The sequence below is a fragment of the Podarcis cretensis genome (genome assembly GCF_951804945.1).
Source record: "Podarcis cretensis genome assembly, chromosome: 15".
Taxonomy (NCBI): Eukaryota; Metazoa; Chordata; class Lepidosauria; order Squamata; family Lacertidae; genus Podarcis; species Podarcis cretensis.
The window spans coordinates 21,514,021-21,532,873 of NC_137185.1; positions in this window are offsets into that span (position 1 = coordinate 21,514,021).

Here is an 18,853-nt window from a genome sequence, read left to right on the forward strand (position 1 = left end):
TCTGCCATTTGCTCCAAGTGTCTCTGCTCTGAAACTGCCATTCTTTAATCATAGAATCATATAATTGTAGAGTTGGAAGGGACCCCAAGGGCCATCTACTCCAACTTCCTGCAATGTAGGAATCTCAGCTAAAGTATCCATGACAGATGGCCATCCAACCTCAGTATAAAAACCTCCAAGAAAGGAGAACCCGCAACCTCCTGAGGGAGACTGTACCACTGTCAAACAAGACTTACCATCAGAAAGTTTTTTTCTGTTGTTTAGTCAGAATCTCTTTTCCTGTAACTTGAAGCCATTGGTTCAGGTCCTACCCTCCAGTGCAGGAGAAAACAAGCTTGCTCCATCTTCCATGTGACAGCCCTTGAGATATTTGAAGATGGCTATCATATCTCCTCTCAGTCTCCTCTTTTCCAGACTAAGCAGATTCAGCTCCTTCAACTGTTCATCATAAGGCTTAGTTTCCAAGTCCCTTCCACCCATAATACCATTGTAATTTTATCATACCTGATCTGTGTTTATTTAGGGGCTTAACAACCCTTCTACATCAGCTTGTTCATTCTAGACAGACTGTGCGTAATTGAGGTATTTTAAGGCAACTGTTCTTTGAAATTGAAAGCTTCCACTTTGTAAGTTTAGTCCATTTTGTTGGTTTCTTGCTCTGGAGAATGAGTGATTGATTGCTTATTTAGTCAGCTTTGAGCTGACCATGAAACCAATGAAATGGGCCAGTCCTGCCAACAGGAAGCTTTCAATTAACAGCAGAAAGGATGTTTGTTAACAGTGCAACCCTAACCATGTCTACTCATGAATCCAAAAAGGGTTTATTCTCAGTTAAGGGGGTTTGGATTACAGGCTAAATAGAATTTACCCATGAGCAGACATTAAGAACCATCTTGGCCACAGGGAAAGGTATTGCTAGGTGATATTATGCTCTGTTAAGTGCTTGTGTGGAACCTCTGTTTTAATTACCTCAGTTTTGTCATTTCCCACCTCTGTTTTTTTCTCCCTGTTCCCTGTCCTTTGGAAATGCCTTATTAATTCTTTGTTTCAGTGAGTTGCCAGAATTAGTTGTCATTCTTCATGTGTTCAATGCATCCCCTGAATCTACAGAAGCTAAATCTCCAGGGGTGGATGCATCTTATCTTTAGTGCACACACACACACACACAGAGAGAGAGAGAGAGAGAGAGAGAGAGAGAAAGAGAGAAAGAGAGAGAGAGAGAGATGCCCAAGGACTGAACCATCCAATGCACAGCCTGGAATTAAACACATAGAAGCTGCAGAGGTATATCTTGAACTGTTAATAATATATAGTCCAAAGACTGTGTTTTCCTAGTGTGCCTTGAATTCAGAGCAACAACCTGCTTTCCTTTTTAATTTTTCATAGGACAAGCTGTTGTAGAGTAAACAGCATGACATTTTTTGCAAGTAGACTAGGGCTTTCAACCACATGTACTAATGAAAGTAGGATTCAGGCAGTGGTCCTACATACAGTTAGTTCATACAGATAGGAGCCCCTGTTTTAATCTGTGAAATGTTTCTAGAGCAGGCGATGGATTTAAATACTTCAGTACAAAGTATTGCCTTGCCTCTTTAGAGCTTAGAGATAAGATTATTAATTTCTGAGATAGTTACTAGGGGAGCAGGAGATGGGAAATGTAGCCCCCTGCTGCTGTTGGATCCCAACTCCCATCAGCCCCAGCCAGCATGGCCAGTGGTGAGGGATGATAGGTGCTGTCATAGCTATCAACTTTTCCCTTTTCTTGCGAGGAATCCTATTCGGAATAAGGGAATTTCCCGTTAAAAAAGGGAAACGTTGACAGCTATGGGTGCTGTAGTCCTATAATACTTGGATGGCCACAATATCCCCATTCCCTCTGCTAGAGCATGGACTGTACATCAGTGTCTCCTGCACAATTAAATGTGAATGGCCTCCTCTTCATGAAATCACAGCATTATAGAATCATGGAGTGGTAGGGTTGGAAGGGACCACTCCTGCAATGCAGGAATCTTTTGCCCAACATGCGGCTTGAACTCTTAATCCTGAGATTAAGAGTCTCTTGCTCTACCAACTGAGGTATCCCAGGTTTTTGTTGCAGAAGGCCCCCCAAACTAATTTTTAAAAATGGATGAGATGTGCAGGAGCTCTTATATAAATGAGTGCAACATCACAAGGTATAGTGCCAGTATGTTTACCTGAGGCCACAGCCACACCATACATTTAAAGCCCCATAATGCCACTTTAAACTGTCATGGCTTCCCCGAAATAATTCTGGGAGCTGTAGTTTGTCAAGGTTGCTGAGAGTTCTTAGGAGACCCCCCAGAATTTCCTGGGAAGAGGTAGCTCTCAAAGGGGAATGCAAGCCCCCCCACAGCTCTCAGCACCCTTAACAAACTCCCAGAATTATTTTAGGGAAGCATGACTGTTCATACTGTTTAAAGAGATATTATAGTGCTTAAAATGTATAATGTGGATGTGGGCAGAAAGGGGTAGAAAGGAATTGTATCAAATGTAGAGTTGCTGTAGCTGAAGGGTTGAGATTTGCATGATAAAGTTCTCTGCCCATGTCAGTAAAAATGGCAGGTCAGGGGAAGAGTGGCTTGATTAAGACCAGTGCTTCCCCAGGGGTACTCAATGGTACACAGTACCAGTACCTCAGAAGGGGGTGTGGCACTTACTGCAATATCTTCATGGTGAGTACCGGCACCTATTTTTCGGGGGGGAGCCCTCACTAAGACCCTGGAGAACTGCTTCCCATCAGAGTAGGTGGAGTAGGCAGGCACTAGAGCAGATGGAACAATAGTCAGTACAGTGGTGGCAGGTCCCCAGTGGCACTAGTGGAGTGGAAGACAAGTCAAGCAACAGTGGGTGGGGCCAAAGCCAATGAGAGACAGAGGAGTGGTGGACTTGGGTACTATGGCATCCCGTGCAAGGCCAACATTTGGCACACCCCTTTCCAGCCTTTGTGCTGCCTTCCCAAAGGTGGGTAAGGAGGATCCCTGCTTTGGGAAGCAGTTGCAAGGCCTTGGGCAGGGTCCTAGAGCCCTACATCCTTACCAAAGCTGGGAAAACACTACCTAGGCTTTGGGAAGGAGAAGGGAGGACTCTAGGATGCTGCCAGAGCCTCACACCTCTTTCCCAAAGCCCAGCACCTCACTTACCAGGCTTTGAGACAGTGCCTAGTGCATGTGCACCATTCACACAGCCGTAAATTCGCCCTTGGACAGAGCAACCCCCTGATTGGTTGTAAGAATGCAGTCAAGCGGTGGTGGACTAAGGTAGGTGGGGCAGTTACAGATAGGTAGCCGTGTTGGTCTGCCATAGTCAAAACAAAATAAAAAAATTCCTTCCAGTAGCACCTTAAAGACCAACTAAGTTAGTTCTTGGTATGAGCTTTCGTGTTCATGCACACTTCTTCAGATACAGGTGGGGCAGTACTTTATTTGCCCTAATGTACCAGTCTCCAATGTCATGTTACAAAGGAGCTACATAATATGGAAGATGCTAGTTTCCACTCTTGACAACAGTGCCTCCCTATGTTACACAGTATGTTCATCTGTGAATTGCACTGGATTTTTCATCCTGTATGGATTTTTTTTTTAAAAAGCACAATTTAATTAAATATAATGCAAAATAAATGTAGAGCAAGTGTGCAGTGTCTGATACAATCATCTATAATAGATATTCAATCTCACCATAACATGCAATTTCTCGATAAAAAGATTTTGCTTCTTAAACATATATTAAAAACGAAGAGTTGCCAAATAAAGATTTGACAACTGTTTGGAAAACCTTTCCAGCTTCTTGCCTTTCTTTCTTTCTTTTTATTTTTTTATTTTTTTTTAAGAGGAAGGGGGAAATCATTTTTGAAACATGGTTATAATTGATTAAACAGGAAATTAATCTGTGGGTATATTGTATTAAGTATGAATAGGTTTAATTTCTCCTGTCATGGATTTTACGAGTTTGAAATATGGCAGTATTAAAGATATCAAAGAAAGGAACTTAGACAATGATGAGTACTATTCCCCCCTCCCTTTCAGGACATTAATATTAGCAGTTTTCATATGGATGAGGGTGTTTGGAATCAAGGAAGAATGGTCTCCCCTTTCACCTTGAAATGCGCAGCAACAAGAGGCAGCCCAAATTAGAACAAGTTATTGAGCACTACCCACGGGTTCTCTCATTCTGCATTCTGCTCCATCAGGCCTCCTCTCCCCTCAACTGTCATATGGGGGGAGCCATTCCCTCTGACTGCCTCAGTGGGAGAGAGAGGAAGCAATAGGCTCATTCCATCAGCTTTGCTGGAGGCCCAGCTCCATCAGGCACCTCCTGCCCCTGAACTGTGCCAACTGGTCATTACAAGAACTACTGTTTAGAAATTGGTGCCTAGGTTTTTATTTCCCCCTTACTTCCCTGTCCCTTTGCCCAAGCATCCAGTTAGGGATTGTCTTGTTTTGATAATGCGTAAGCCAATCTAGAAGAGTTCTTGCCTGACAAGTGGGGTAGAAATGATGATGGTGATGATGATGATAGTAATATCCCTCCTAGGCAGCCTTCTGGCAGCTACATGCTAGTGACAGATGGGGCCAGAGGCAAAAGTGAGTGCAGCTATAGATGTAAATATACCTTTGTACAGTAGCTAGTTTCTACACACACACACACACACACACACACAGGCAAGAGGAAGCAGTCTCAGAAGTTAAGGACAAATCCAGTCTGGCAAAAACAAAATTCCGGAAAGGTGCAAGTAGGGATGCTAAAAGGTGTGGCTGCAGAGACATATGATAGTAATAATAATAATTTATTATTTCTACCCTACCCATCTGCCTGGGTTTCCCCAGCCACTCTGGGCAGCTTCCAACAAAAGATTAAAAATACATTAAAACATCAGTCATTAAACACTTCCCTAAACAGGGCTGCCTTCAGATGTCTTCTAAATATCAGATAGTTGTTTATTTCTTTGACATCTGATGAGAGGGCGTTCCACAAGGTGGGCACCACTACTCAGAAGGCCCTCTGCCTGGTTCCCAATAACTTCACTTCTCGCAGTGAGGGAACCACCAGAAGGCGCTCGGCACTGGACCTCAGTGTCCGGGTTGAACAATGGGGGTGGAGATGCTCCTTCAGGTATACTGGGCTGAGGCTGTTTAGGGCTTTAAAGGTCAGCACCAACACTTTGAATTGTGCTTGGAAATGTACTGGGAGCCAAGGTAGGTCTTTCAAGACTGGTGTTATGTGATCTTGGTGGCCGCTCCCAGTCACCAGTCTAGCTGCCGCATTCTGGATTAGTTGTAGTTTCAGAGGTCATAGAGAGGCACCTGGAGGGTCACATCTAGCCCTAGGCCTGAACAACCTTCCCCAACCTGGTGCCCTCCAGATGTTGTTAGATCTCAACTCCTATCTATAAGAAACTGAAATATTTGCCCATCCCTATGCAGGTCAAAAGGTTGCACTCCACCTTCCATGCTCTGAATTTATTTACCCTGCTCTAACTTGCCTTCTGATTCTTTCAAACTCCAGAGGTTGGTTGTTCCTTGATTAAAGAAATACTGGGAAAATGCAACAGACAGGGCTATGTTAAAACTCCCTCTCCATTTTCACAGCCTCATTCATGGGCTGGTGTGTGTAGGGAGGATTTATTCTGTTCCCCAGGGATGGAGCAAATTGCTAGGGGGAGACACCATACACACTCCCTTTTCCAGCTCCTTCCTCTGCCAGCTGCTGGTTTAAATAGTACCTGCTAGCATAGAGCCCTTGCACAATTTGACATACACAGAGCTTTTATCAGACCTTACAATGAAGATAAAAAAACACATCTCCTCCCCCCTCTCCACTCATTCATACAATGTCTGCAAGTGGCTTAATTTTCGACTCATTGTCCTAGGTTTCTTTTTTTCACATTAAGGAGGATTTGAGCACATATCCCTCCTCTTTCACAGTTTTAAAAACATAGCCATGGAAAAATAGGTACCTTATACTGAGACAGTCCCACACGTCCATCTAGCTCAGTGTTGTCTACTCTGACTGCTAGTTTGTCTTCCATGGTTTCCTGCTGGGATCCTGTCCTAATTGTATCTAGAGGTGTCACTGGGGATAGGACCTGGGACCTTCTGTATGCAAAGCAAAAGCTCAGCCGATAAGCTACATCCCTTTCCAAATCCACACTGCTTCCTCCTTTCTGTTTCTGATGCATATATACCTAAGTCCCATTGATTTTAATGGGTTTTGCTCCCCGGAGAGTCTTATAGGATGGCTGCCTGATTTTTCTAGCCCTACCTGGAGATGCCAGGGATTTAACCAGGAGCAAAGCAGATATTCTGCCACTAAGCTATGAAAATATGGAATGTTTATTGGATGTGCATGGCATCCCAGCGAGAGGGCCATGCTGATCCTATCTGCATCGTTGCAGTTTTAGTATCTGTGCTGTCATTGCAAGCGTAGTCCTACAAGCCCTGCACAGTGCAAGATTGATCTGTATCTACACATCACCTCTGAGTGGTATTTGCCACTTGGCAATAGGTGGCGGACACGTTTTTTAAGCTTAATCACAGATGCACACTGGAGAGTTTGATATGGTGGGAGATGAACGGGCTGGCATCCCTGTTGCATTTATTTCCACCTAGGGCCATCTGCTTGGCAGTCCTTCATCCTTATCTCAGGAGGCAAATCTCTCCTTTGTTTTTCAGTGTGATGCCCCATCTCTCAGCAACTTGGCCTGTGGAACCGTGACAAGTGGTAATGAAAGGGTTTAGCCCACCTGTACAAGATGAGCTATGGGATTCAGATACCAAGGCGACAGGCTGCCATGATTCATTCTGCTCTTTGTACTCCAGACATTAAAAATAATGGTAGGGTGTCAGAGCCCAAGTAGAGCTATCATCGCATCTGTAATGATAAAATCCCCCCAAGTGAGAGAGCAGAACAAAAGGAAGCAGCCTTATAGTGAAGTAGGACCATCGGTCCAATTCTAGCTCAATGCTGTTGACGCTGTTCAACAGAAGCTGTCCAGGATTTCAGACAGGGCTCTCTCCCAATCATAAGAACATAAGAAGAGCCTGCTGGATCTTCCAGTGGTCCAGCGAATACAGCATCCTCTTCACACAGGGGTCAACCAGATGCCCATTATGGGAAGCCCACAAGTAGGAAACTTTACCTGGAGATGCCAGGGACTGAACCAGGGACCTTCTACTGGTAATAGTGCAAACCAGCCATATTGTAGAAGCATGGAGGCAGGGAACATGTGTGGCCCTAAAATGTTGCTGGACTACAATTGCCATCATCTCTATCATTGGCTATGCTGCTTGGGGCAGATGGGAGCTGGAGTCCATCAACGTCTGAAGAGGTTCCCTATCCCTGGCTTACATTTGAGCAATAGCACAAGGTCTCTTATTTGCCAATTAAAATTCCAAGTGCTGGCCTGTAGCCAAATGGAATCCATTCCAGGGATGTCAGAGGTATCGTCCTATGCTATCAATCCTGTGTGTTACACTGCCAGAAAAAGTGGGTTGGAAGGGGGGGAACCACCCTACAGCCTGATATGCTTCTACCATATTTTGACATCTGTATCTGTTCCCCACTCCTGACCTCCCCAGAGCACCTAATGTGTTCACAAACACAGGCCTGACCCCAGGCTTGTTAATTAGCATCTTTGCTTGATCAGAGTTGCTGGCCTCCTGCTTGTCAGGTCAGCTCAACTATAAAAGCCGGCAGAAGGAGCAGCCTTTCTAATGAACTGTTTAGAATAAGTACCAATTAAAGCATTAAACAAGTTCTGCTTCCGAACCAGCCAGACATTTCACATTGTTAGTTATTAAATTAGGGATTGCATCAGGACTACACATGAAAAAGCCATTACTGTGTTCATATTTCCAGCTCCATGGACTCTACGCCTTAATGTTTACTGCTGATAAAAATGGACAAGGACGAGCTTGGGGGGGGGGGGGTGGAATGGTATTTGGAAAGCAGCCTCCAGTTATTCAAGCTGGCAATCATTCTAGGCAACACTTTATTTCCCACTGAAATTGGCAAGGATTTATTCTTCTTTAAAATTTCTGGTGGCCATACCAAAAAACGTTCTGTGTTTCTGATGCATCCTCATAGGCCCATCTTCGGAAGTTTTTATTGTCAAACTTACATCAAAAAGTGTTTTTTTTTAAAAAAAAATTGAGATAACAGCATTTTCAAACTAGCTCCCTCCTGGCAATATATTACTTCTTTCTCATTCAGCTGTCTCCTATAATCTCAACCAATCTTCAGTGTCAGGGTCAACCTTAAGGGAAAATGGCAGGTGCACATATATACGTGTGTGTGTGTGTGTGTGTGTGTGTGTGTGTGTAGGCAAAGTTCATTTAAGACAACAAAGCCCATGATGCATTCACTGTGCCTGTGAGTGAAAGCACATGTATTAGGGGGGAAATCAAAGAGGCAAGGAAATGACAACATTGAAGGGATGTTGGTAAACATGGATGAAATTCAGATAGCAATGCTTCTGAATAACAGTTCAATATTGTATGCTGTGTGGAGTCCCCAATCTACACTTACATCTGCATTTTATGATCTTGATGGTTCAAGTGGCTCTGATTTTTATATACAGCTATATAGTTATATAGATATTTATTTCCATGACAGTGTTCTTATGGTTTTGTCATGGCTTTTGGCTAGTACAATAAAGCTTAATTTGATTTTGATTTGAATACCAGTTGCTGGAAACCACAGGAGGGGAGAGTGCTCTAGTGCTCCAGTCCCGTTTGCAGGTTTCTCACAGGCATCTGGGTGGCTACTGTGAGAGAACAGGATGCTGGACTAGATGGGTCACTGGCCTGATCCAGCAGGCTCTTCTTATGTTCTTATGGTTTCCATACCAGTAAGTACAAAGTACAAACTTTTGCAATGGTGAAAGGAGATCAGAGAGGGCTCTGGGGATAATCAGAAGTAACATATAGCAACCTTGAGTTCCACTGACTTAGGTACGGGATATAAGGATGTAGGATACTATCAGTTTAAAGGTAAAGGTACCCCTGCCCGTACGGGCCAGTCTTGACAGACTCTGGGGTTGTGCGCCCATCTCACTTAAGAGGCCAGGGGCCAGCGCTGTCCGGAGACACTTCCGGGTCACGTGGCCAGCGTGACATCGCTGCTCTGGCCAGAGCCAGAGCCAGAGCCAGAGCCGCACACGGAAACGCCGTTTACCTTCCCGCTGGTAAGCGGTCCCTATTTATCTACTTGCACCTGGAGGTGCTTTCGAACTGCTAGGTTGGCAGGCGCTGGGACCGAGCAGCGGGAGCGCACCCCGCCGCAGGGATTCGAACCGCCGACCTTTCGATCGGCAAGTCCTAGGCGCTGAGGCTTTAACCCACAGCGCCACCTGCGTCCCCACTATCAGTTTAGGTCTCTCCATTTTCCCCATGGTTTTCCTCTGCATTAGGTAGTTGACAATTGCATGGTGCCAGCAGCTTCATTGAGTAAGTCTTCTGCTGTTGTGTCCAATGACTGTTAAGCCTGGGGGCTATTTGGAACTTCCTTCTCAGATAATAAACTCACATGGCACGGCTCATTTTGCAAGGTGAACCTAATGCAGATGCCAAATCAGGGAAAGCAACCACTTTGCAAAACAACACTTGGCTTGTCAACTCTGGCCCTGCCAACTTGGTGGCAGGATGCCTCTCAGCTCAATATCAAAACCACCCTTGACAGCTGATTATCAGTTCAGGCGCTGAGCAGTCTTCGGTGGGGGCGATTCTCTCTCCCTTGTGAAACTCTCCCTTGCATTGATCTAATTGATTGTGCAGCCTGTGGGCATCAAAAAGCATTCCTTGATTGCCATCAGCTGCTCCTACTTTGGTGTGTAATTTAAGTCATTCAGCTTCACTGGTTATCGCCTCTGGGACCTTACAGGGTCAGTCGTGGCCAAATGTTGGGCTAATTGTTTAATAACCCCCTTCTGTGAATGTGCTTGCAAATGCAAATGCAAAAAGAGAGGGGAAAGATTGGTGCCCAGTGTAAATGGCGTGCAGGTGTTTATTTATAAAATTCCTCTAATTCAGATCTCACACTGCTTTCAAATCTGCCAATTTGGCTGTCTGAAAGGCCAAGTCATGAGGATAAAGGCAACATTGCTTTGGATGCAGCAAGTTGCACTTTCAGCAGTCAAATTGATGTCAGCTTTCCCTCTCCACTAGCATGTACACAGGTTACGGACATGGGTGGCGCTGTGGACTAAACCACTGACCTTCTTGGGCTTGCTGGTCAGAAGGTCGGCAGTTCGAATCCCTGCGACAGGGTGAGCTCCCGTTGTTCTGTCCCAGATCTTGCCAACCTAGCAATATTCTGCAAAATTTATTTCCCAGATGTGAAAGGGGCAGGAAATTCACTGTACACAAAAATTCTCTGAACACTCATCACCCCCAGAGATCAACTTAAGAGATGCATGTACTGTTGCCATTGCCATCACATCTATAAAGGAGACTCAAGACACCATAACCATGGTGGAAAATGTTGTATTTATTTAAATATTAAAAACCACAGAGAATCTGCAAACAACAAATTAAATGAACTTAGCCAAACTGACACAGTCCAGGTAGGTAAGTTCCTTATGACAAGCACACCATAGCCCTAGAGGTCAGCATTCATCCCAGTGGACATGCCAAGCCTAAAGGGCTCTCCTGAGGACCTACAAAGCCAATGCAGTGTAAGGTGACCCATTAATGTCTCAGGTCTATAGCCCACAAGATCATATACTTCTCTTTCATGCCCAGACAAAAAGCCAGATTCAGCCAAATGAAAGATGGGAGAACTCCCAGCAATATGAAGAAGTCCTAAGGCCAATCAGAAAAATCCTGCTCAACCCCCCAAATAGGCAATTAGCAAAGCCCACACTGCAAAGGCAAAAAGGAGTGGAGATTCTGGGGAAGAGCCAGCTTATAAAGCATGGTGTCCTCCCCTTCCTGATTGGCTCAATGGTCTCCATGTGCCTAGTCCAGCTCCTCCCCAGCAGAAGACCAACTTGATTCTTCTTCAAGAGGGAGTTGAAGTCCAGCAAATTCACCCCCACTCAAGGGTGTGACTAGCATTCTTTGTTGGAGGGGGTTCATTTTGACCCTATCTTGGTGCTGTGCTTCCTGGTATGAACAAAGCTGGGACTTATTTCTGGTTACTTCCAGACACAACGGTTAGCACTTTCTACAGAATAGAATTGCACATTCTGGAGTAAGCTTCCTCTGCCTGATAACTAATCAACAGGGATGTATTGGAGAGGGAGGGGGGGGTGCTCTTCCAGGATTTCTGAAGCAGGAAGAAGAAGAAGAAGAAGAGTTTGGATTTGATATCCTGCCTTTCACTCCCCTTCAGAAGTCTCAAAGCGGCTAACATTCTCCTTTCCCTTCCTCCCCCACAACAAACACTCTGTGAGGTGGGTAGGGCTGAGAGACTTCAGAGAAGTGTGACTAGTCCAAGGTCACCCAGCAGCTGCATGTGGAGGAGTGGAGACGCGAACCCGGTTCCCCAGATTACGTGTCTACCACTCTTAACCACTACACCACACTGGCTCTCTAGGAGTGGTGACATCATTCACGGATGTGCCAAGATAACTGACAGACCACCCATGTTCTGGTCAGGGCTTTTATTTCAGCAGGAACTCACCAGAACTCAGTTCCATCACCTCTCAGGTGGACGCCATTGCCATTCTGTGAGACCAAGGGAGGTGTTCATTGTGAGTTCTGGCACCTCTTTTTCTAGGAAAAAAATAGAGAGAGCTGGTTCTGCTGATAACAAGGCTTTCAAGCTGAATCATTGCTTGTGATAGGTTAGCATAGAAGAAGTCAGAAAATGAGGCCAGTTTACTATTCTATGACTGTCAGTTGGGTTCCTAATCAATGGGTTATCATATTATATGCTGCTGGTCTGTGGTGGTGGTGTGTGTGTAACAGATGAACAGAACTCCCTGCAAAGAAGCTGCCATTATGAGCTTCTGTACTTCAAAATTTAACAGTGTGAGGAAGGACTATATCCACTGAAGGGCTAATACTGCAGGACATAGAAGAAGCAACTGGGGGAAAAAATACATTTCAAGAGTCCATTAACAGAGCTCTGCAAACTACAACAAGGATGTTCATGTAGCTATCTTCAATTAAAATGCCTAAGTTAAACTCTAATGAAATGGCCATGATTGTAAAACATTTTTTCTATTTTCTTTGTACTGTCATGCCATTCAGCTTGAGACCACATTTGCCAAGACTGTAGGACCTCAGTTCACTCCCTTCTGAAAATTCAACAGCTCTGCTCCTCTCCCCTCCCCACCACTATTTTAGTTCCTGGGTGGGGGTGGGGGGTTAACACTAGTATGAGTGCACAATCCGAAAGCAATGTTGACTGCAGAAGGTTCAATCCCCAGCATCTCTGGGCAGGTCTTAGAAAAATGCTGATCTGGATCCTTGAGGGTCACTGCTAAGTCAGTCTAGATCAAGGGTAGCTAACGTGAGTATCCAGATGTTGCTGAACCAAAACATCCATCAGTCCCAGTCAGCATAGCCAGTGGTCAGGGATAATGGGCATTCAGCCACATCTTAGGGCTTATCCAAACTTACCTCTCCTCTGCGCTTTGCTGGCATGGTTCAAGCTTTAAAGCTTCATGTCTAAGCACTTTTTTTATTTCTTTCCCCTCCAGAGCTTTCCCCATGAAAACCCACTCTTTAAAGCTGAATCAATGCAAACAGCAATCCGTAGGAATCCTGAATTGCCATTTGTTGCACTTCATCTTTATAGAGTAGGCCAATGGTCAAGGTTGATGGGACCTGTAGTCCAACACAACAGGATGGGGAAGACCATGCTATTACAGACGTGCACTGACTTTTTTTTACTCATGTACTCAACTACCATGTTTGTTTCTCTACCTTCTGATTTGCTGATCAGATCTGCATTTTGTGGGAGCTGTGCTCTAAACTATTGTAGTTCAATTTATGGAGCAAATTAATTTTCCTTTTCTGCAATGAAGTGGTGTAAATGGGAAAGGGGAGGGTGATTATAGAGAGGGAGGTGACATAACCGTTAAGAGGTTACAGAATGTTCTATTGTCCTTTCCTTTTCACTTTACCTTCTGGAAATCCATTATTAGGTTTATATACAAGATTGATTTTTCTGTAGTTCCCCCCACTTTTTTTGCTCCTAATGTTTATTTGCATAAAATTTAATAAATATGTATTCACAAAGGGGGGCGGGAGTAATTGCAGATAAATAACTGAGCACCGCTTTCCCTCTCCTTTGCTGACACAATATCTCTGAAATTATGGGCTGCGTGAACATTACTGAAGCAGAGTGCTTAGCTTGGGCCTTTTATTACTCCAGGAATTGATTATTGTAATTCTTTGTTCTCTGAAATTGCTCGATAATTTGCTAATGCCATTCCAAAACACAGTTGCGTAGCTGGTGGCAATGAGGAAACATGAATGTGTTCCTTTTTCTCTCTGTCTCCCTCCACCAGTTACCAGTCCATTTGCAATTGATTTTGACGGGGGTTTTTGTGTTTAAATCCTATTCGGATGTTCATGACTGCCTATTTATCTCAGCTGGTTGTACCTTATGACATCAGTGTGAAACCTACCATTTATCAGCCAGCACTCCTTTTCCGAAGCTGCTTTTTCAGCACCAGGGATGGTCGAATCCTCAACAACCAAGCCTGGCAGCAGGTAATAGGTTATATATATGTATAATAGATCTTAAGGCCTCTCTAAATTGGGTAAATAGCTTAGAGAGGCACACAGAGCTTTTAAAATGGTGTGCTGCAAGATGCAGCTCTCTCCAACACAAATCTATCACCATAAGGCCATCACAGGTCTATCGATGGGTACTAGCCATGACGGTTCTATGGATCTTCCAGTCTCAGAAGCTACACGCCTCTGAAACCAAGCTGCTAGGGAGCAACAGCAGAAAAGTTCTGCAGCCTCCATGCTCTGCCTGTGGTAAGTCAGAATACAGGTCCAATCCTCCAAGGTTCTTCTTATATTTCAGCGAAAGGCTTCAGGTGCATGGTGGAGTGCATCCCTTGTATGCAAAATGTGCCGGGTTTGATCCCTAACATCTCCAGGTAGAGAGCTGAAAGACACCCTGGACTGCCAGTCAGTGTAGACAGTGTCTCCTGAGCCAGATGGACCAGCACTCTGTCTCAGTGTAAGGCAGCTTCCTTTATTCCACAAGCTTTCAAGTTTCTGATCAAAATGGCATGGCAAGAGAGAGGGTGGCTGCCCTACTGCCATGGAAGTATGAGCCCCAGAAATTCAGAGAGGCAGTGTGAATAGCAGCAAACATTTCTGGGGAATCAGGGAAAAACACATTCATCAAGATGACAGCAAGACATATGTCAAAGCTTTCAGTATGATTGGAAAGGCTGAAGCCTACAGGTTCTTTGCTCCTCTGATGTGGCTAGTTGTGCCTCATCACCTTTCTCTGATGCCAGCATCAACTCTTCTTCTGCAGCTTGTTATAATGGCAGCTGATCCCTAAGAATATCTCTGTTGGATCAGGCCAGTAGCCCATCTAGACTAGCATCCTGTTGTCACAGTGCGCCCCCCCCCCATGCCTATGGGATGTCCAAAAGCAGGACCTGAGCTCAAGAGCACTCTCCCCTCCTGTTGTTTCCAGCAACTGGTATTCAGAAGCATTGCTGCTTCTGACAGTGCGCTGTCAGATCTGACAATCTGGATTCTTTTGTTCTGCACTTTTCATGCTATGAAAAAAAGAAAGAAAGAAAAGCAAACAACTTTCTGTTCTTCCAACATTTCTTTGCTCCTTGGGCAGAATATAAGACTGTCTTGGCATTTAATTGATAAGTGACAGTTTCTTACTTACACACACACACACACTCACACACACACACACAGAGAGAGAGAGAGAGAGAGAGAGAGAGAGAGAGAGAGCTTTTACTCACTTTGATCCCATACTTCAGCAGTGCTGGTTCCAGTTTATGGGTTTCCTTGGGAAATAATACTAAGCAGGATGGACAATGGTTGGACTCAGTATGTGGCAGCTTCCCATGTTCCCTAAGTGTGTGTGTGATTTTGCTTTGCATGGTGAGCAACTAACAGCCAGTTAAGGAGACCAGGTGCAAATAACTGGGGCCATATTTAATGAATGTTCACAAAACTGATCCACAGAGGCAACAACTCTGTGCAGGAAAGCTAACATTCCAATCAAAAACTTAAAGAAAGGTGCTCACTTCAGCAGCACATATACTAAAAACGTAGAGAAAGCAAGCCCTGTTAAGGGAGATTGTCATTAGCTTTTATTTCTAAATCTGCATCTCTGTCTATAAGCTAACACAGGCAAGTGGTATGTAAACTGATGTTCTCTTTTTGGAAATGAATTAGGGAGCAATGTATAAGTGGCCACCATAACTGTTGGTACAAAGAGGCTGCATTCAGACATAGGGACTATTGTGTTCATTTCCCTCATTATAATGCTGGCACTTCTGTCCTGCGGTCTGTTGTTACTTCCACATGGCAGTACCTGCTGCATTATGAAACAGCAGCTTTTTGACTGATACATGGGTATGTCACACTAAATTTCATGCACCCCAGTGGGCATGGCCTGGTGCAGCAATGAATATATTTGGATAATTTTGCTATTCCCCAACCTTTCTGTGCCTGCATGCTTTTCGGCCCCTGTGAAAATGGCAGGAAAGAAATTTATGCTGGTATTCTGCCCCATATTTTGCCACTTTAACCATTTTCCAGGTTAGGTAAAAGGTAAAGGTACCCCTGCCCGTACGGGCCAGTCTTGCCAGACTCTGGGGTTGTGCGCCCATCTCACTTAAGAGGCCAGGGGCCAGCGCTGTCCGGAGACACTTCCGGGTCACGTGGCCAGCGTGACATCGCTGCTCTGGCCAGAGCCAGAGCCAGAGCCAGAGCCGCACACGGAAACGCCGTTTACCTTCCCGCTGGTAAGCAGTCCCTATTTATCTACTTGCACCCGGAGGTGCTTTCGAACTGCTAGGTTGGCAGGCGCTGGGACCGAGCAGCGGGAGCGCACCCCGCCGCAGGGATTCGAACCGCCGACCTTTCAATCGGCAAGCCCTAGGCGCTGAGGCTTTAACCCACAGCGCCACCTGCGTCCCATTTTTCCAGGTTAAGCGGCTGCAATTTTTTTCTCTCTGGAATCAAATAACATGGGAATGAGTGCTAAGCATGTGCTATATTCCATTAGTTTTCCAGAAGTTGCTTTTAGATCATGTGAAAGCTCATATAGAATGTGGAAACGAACAGTTGAGGAAATGTCAGGAAATGGAATTAACTGTCATGTGAATGTAGCCACAATAGTCCTATTTCTGCTTTCAGTAACTTGGAAGCAAAGAGATCCCATGAGAGCTTTGTAATAGAAATTCACAGCCATGGGTAGGGAAACTAAGGCCTGGGGGCTGGATCTGGCCCAATCGCCTTCTAAATCCAGACTGCGGATGGTCTGAGAATCAGCATGTTTTTACATGAGTAGAATGTGTCCTTTTATTTAAAATTTATCTCTGGGTTATTTGTGGGGCATAGGAATTCATTCATTATTTTTTTCAAAATATAGTCCTGCCCCCCCCCCAAGGTCTGAGGGCCAATGGACCGGCCCCCTGCTGAAAAAGTTTGCTGACCCCTGGTATACAAATTAGGTTGTAAAAAGCAATGTGATGTTGTTGTTGTTGTTGTTGTTGTTGTTGTTGTTGTTGTTGTTGTTGTTTTGCATGAAGATTTATTGTGGTTACATTTATATCTTCAAATAACCACAGAGGTCTTGAAGGGTTATTTGCACATAGCATATGAATGAGCCTTAAGGAGCATATCTACACTACAGGCTTCAAATGCTTTTGTAATTATTCCCTCACCAAGGCACTCTGAGAAATGTAGCTGTTATAAGGAAGGCTAGGGATTTCTTCCAAAGCATTTTTCTCAGCACCCTTAAAATTTTGGGCAGAACATTGGCTGCTGAGTCATGAAACAATGACATATTTGCATTACTAACTGAGGGGAAAACAACCACAGCAACCAGTAGCTCAGATGTTATGAGGAGCAGAGTTTTCTCTTCTACCTAAAAATGTAAGGCTGGATCAAGAGGACAATAGCAAAATGGAGCATTTATATTTGACTCATGCGCCCTCCTTCCCAAATGCCGGCACTTAAGAAAACATAAGTACATTCATTGTTAGGGGAAATCAGGAGTGGGAAACCTCAGCCCTGGGAGCCAAATGTGACTCTCCGGTCCTCCCTGTGTGGATTTTGTATAACTTTCCCATGGTCACCTCCCCTCCTCAGCAACTTCCTCCTTCCCGCAAGCTGCCCCCCTCACCAGCCATGATTTACACACCCCTTGAACATTTTTGTCTGGCCAAATGTGTCCTTGATCTCTTGCTCACCTGAATGAAGGAGAGATGAGTGTGTGTGTGCAGAAAGTACAGACCCTCCAAGTGTCCCTATTTTCCAGGGACAGTCCTGGATTTACAGGAGCCGTCCCAGTTTCTAATTTGATCCAAAAATGTCCCGCTTTTTCTTAGGATGTCCCTGTTTTCATCAGAGAAATGTTGGAGGGTATGAAGTTATGCAGCGATATGTAACTATACGACCTTTAGAAGACATCTGAAGGCAGCCTTGTATAGGGAAGTTTTTAAATGTTTATTGTTTTATTATGTTTTTAATTCTGTTGGGAGCCACCCAGAGTGGTTAGGGCAAATAGGCAGCGTATGAATTATTATTATTATTATTATTATCATCATTATCATCATCATCATCATTATCATCCTCGGAGAAATGTTAAAAGGTATGAAAGTAGCCTTCTCTAGAAAGGCAACATTTATATTTATTGTGCCACCCATTTTTCTTTCTGGCTCTGCCCACCATTGGCATATGGCTCCTAGATGTTTGTTCAGAAGGGTATGTGGCTATCGAGCTGAAGATGAGCTTCTGAATACCAGCTTCTTATAATTAAATTCTCAGAGTCTGGGCTGGTTCTGCCCACATAGACTGGCCATGTGTCCCTTCTGCATCAGAAGGGATTCTTGTTTGGGCTGCATGTTTTCATGAGCAACAGCATCCATCCTAGCTTTAGCATGTACTGGCATACTCCATCATTGTGACTCATAGCTCTGTCCCTGAATTCTCTTCTTCCAGCTGCCCAAGGTTGAGTCTCGACACTGAATTGTAGGCTTAGAGTATGCAGGCCACAACCGGGTATCCAGAATTAGTTCTTGTGCTTGCAATGACTTTCAGAAAACTCAATCCCGACTTTCTTCCAAACTTCTTATTTTGCAAGGTTTTGGGAAGGTGGTGACTGCTTTCACTGTGAATGTTCTCCTTCAAGAGAGGCTTTCTTTTAGCATGCTTGTTTAGGCAGCAAAATGGTATCTGGCTTGAAAATGAGAGTTCTGTGAAGAAAACAAAGCAGAGCCCCCCTGCATTGAAAATGGCCTTTTCTACACCTGCCTGATGAGTGCAATTCACCATCTCCAGGTTCCAGCAGTGCAGAGGTCTCATGCACAGGGCTGGCAAGCTGATGTTGGGGTTTTCTGTTAGTTTATTTTCTCCTCCCTGGCGTTGTCTTGACGCAGAACTCTAGGAGCTATCAATTTAAACCACAATTCAGTTTCTTGGAGGGGCCTTGGATCCTGACTTCCAGATAATAACTATTGTGGGGGGGGGGGAAACATGTTGTAATATGAACACAGACACTGGGGAGTGAGGATTGCTAGGGCAGCACAAATACCCCATGCCAAGGCTTTGAAGTAAACTTGGAGCAGTAGTAAAATAAACAGGGATTCCATTTGTTTTATCAGTACTTACCTAACAATGCCTGTGGGTAAGGCATTACAGAACTGTATGTGTAATGGAGA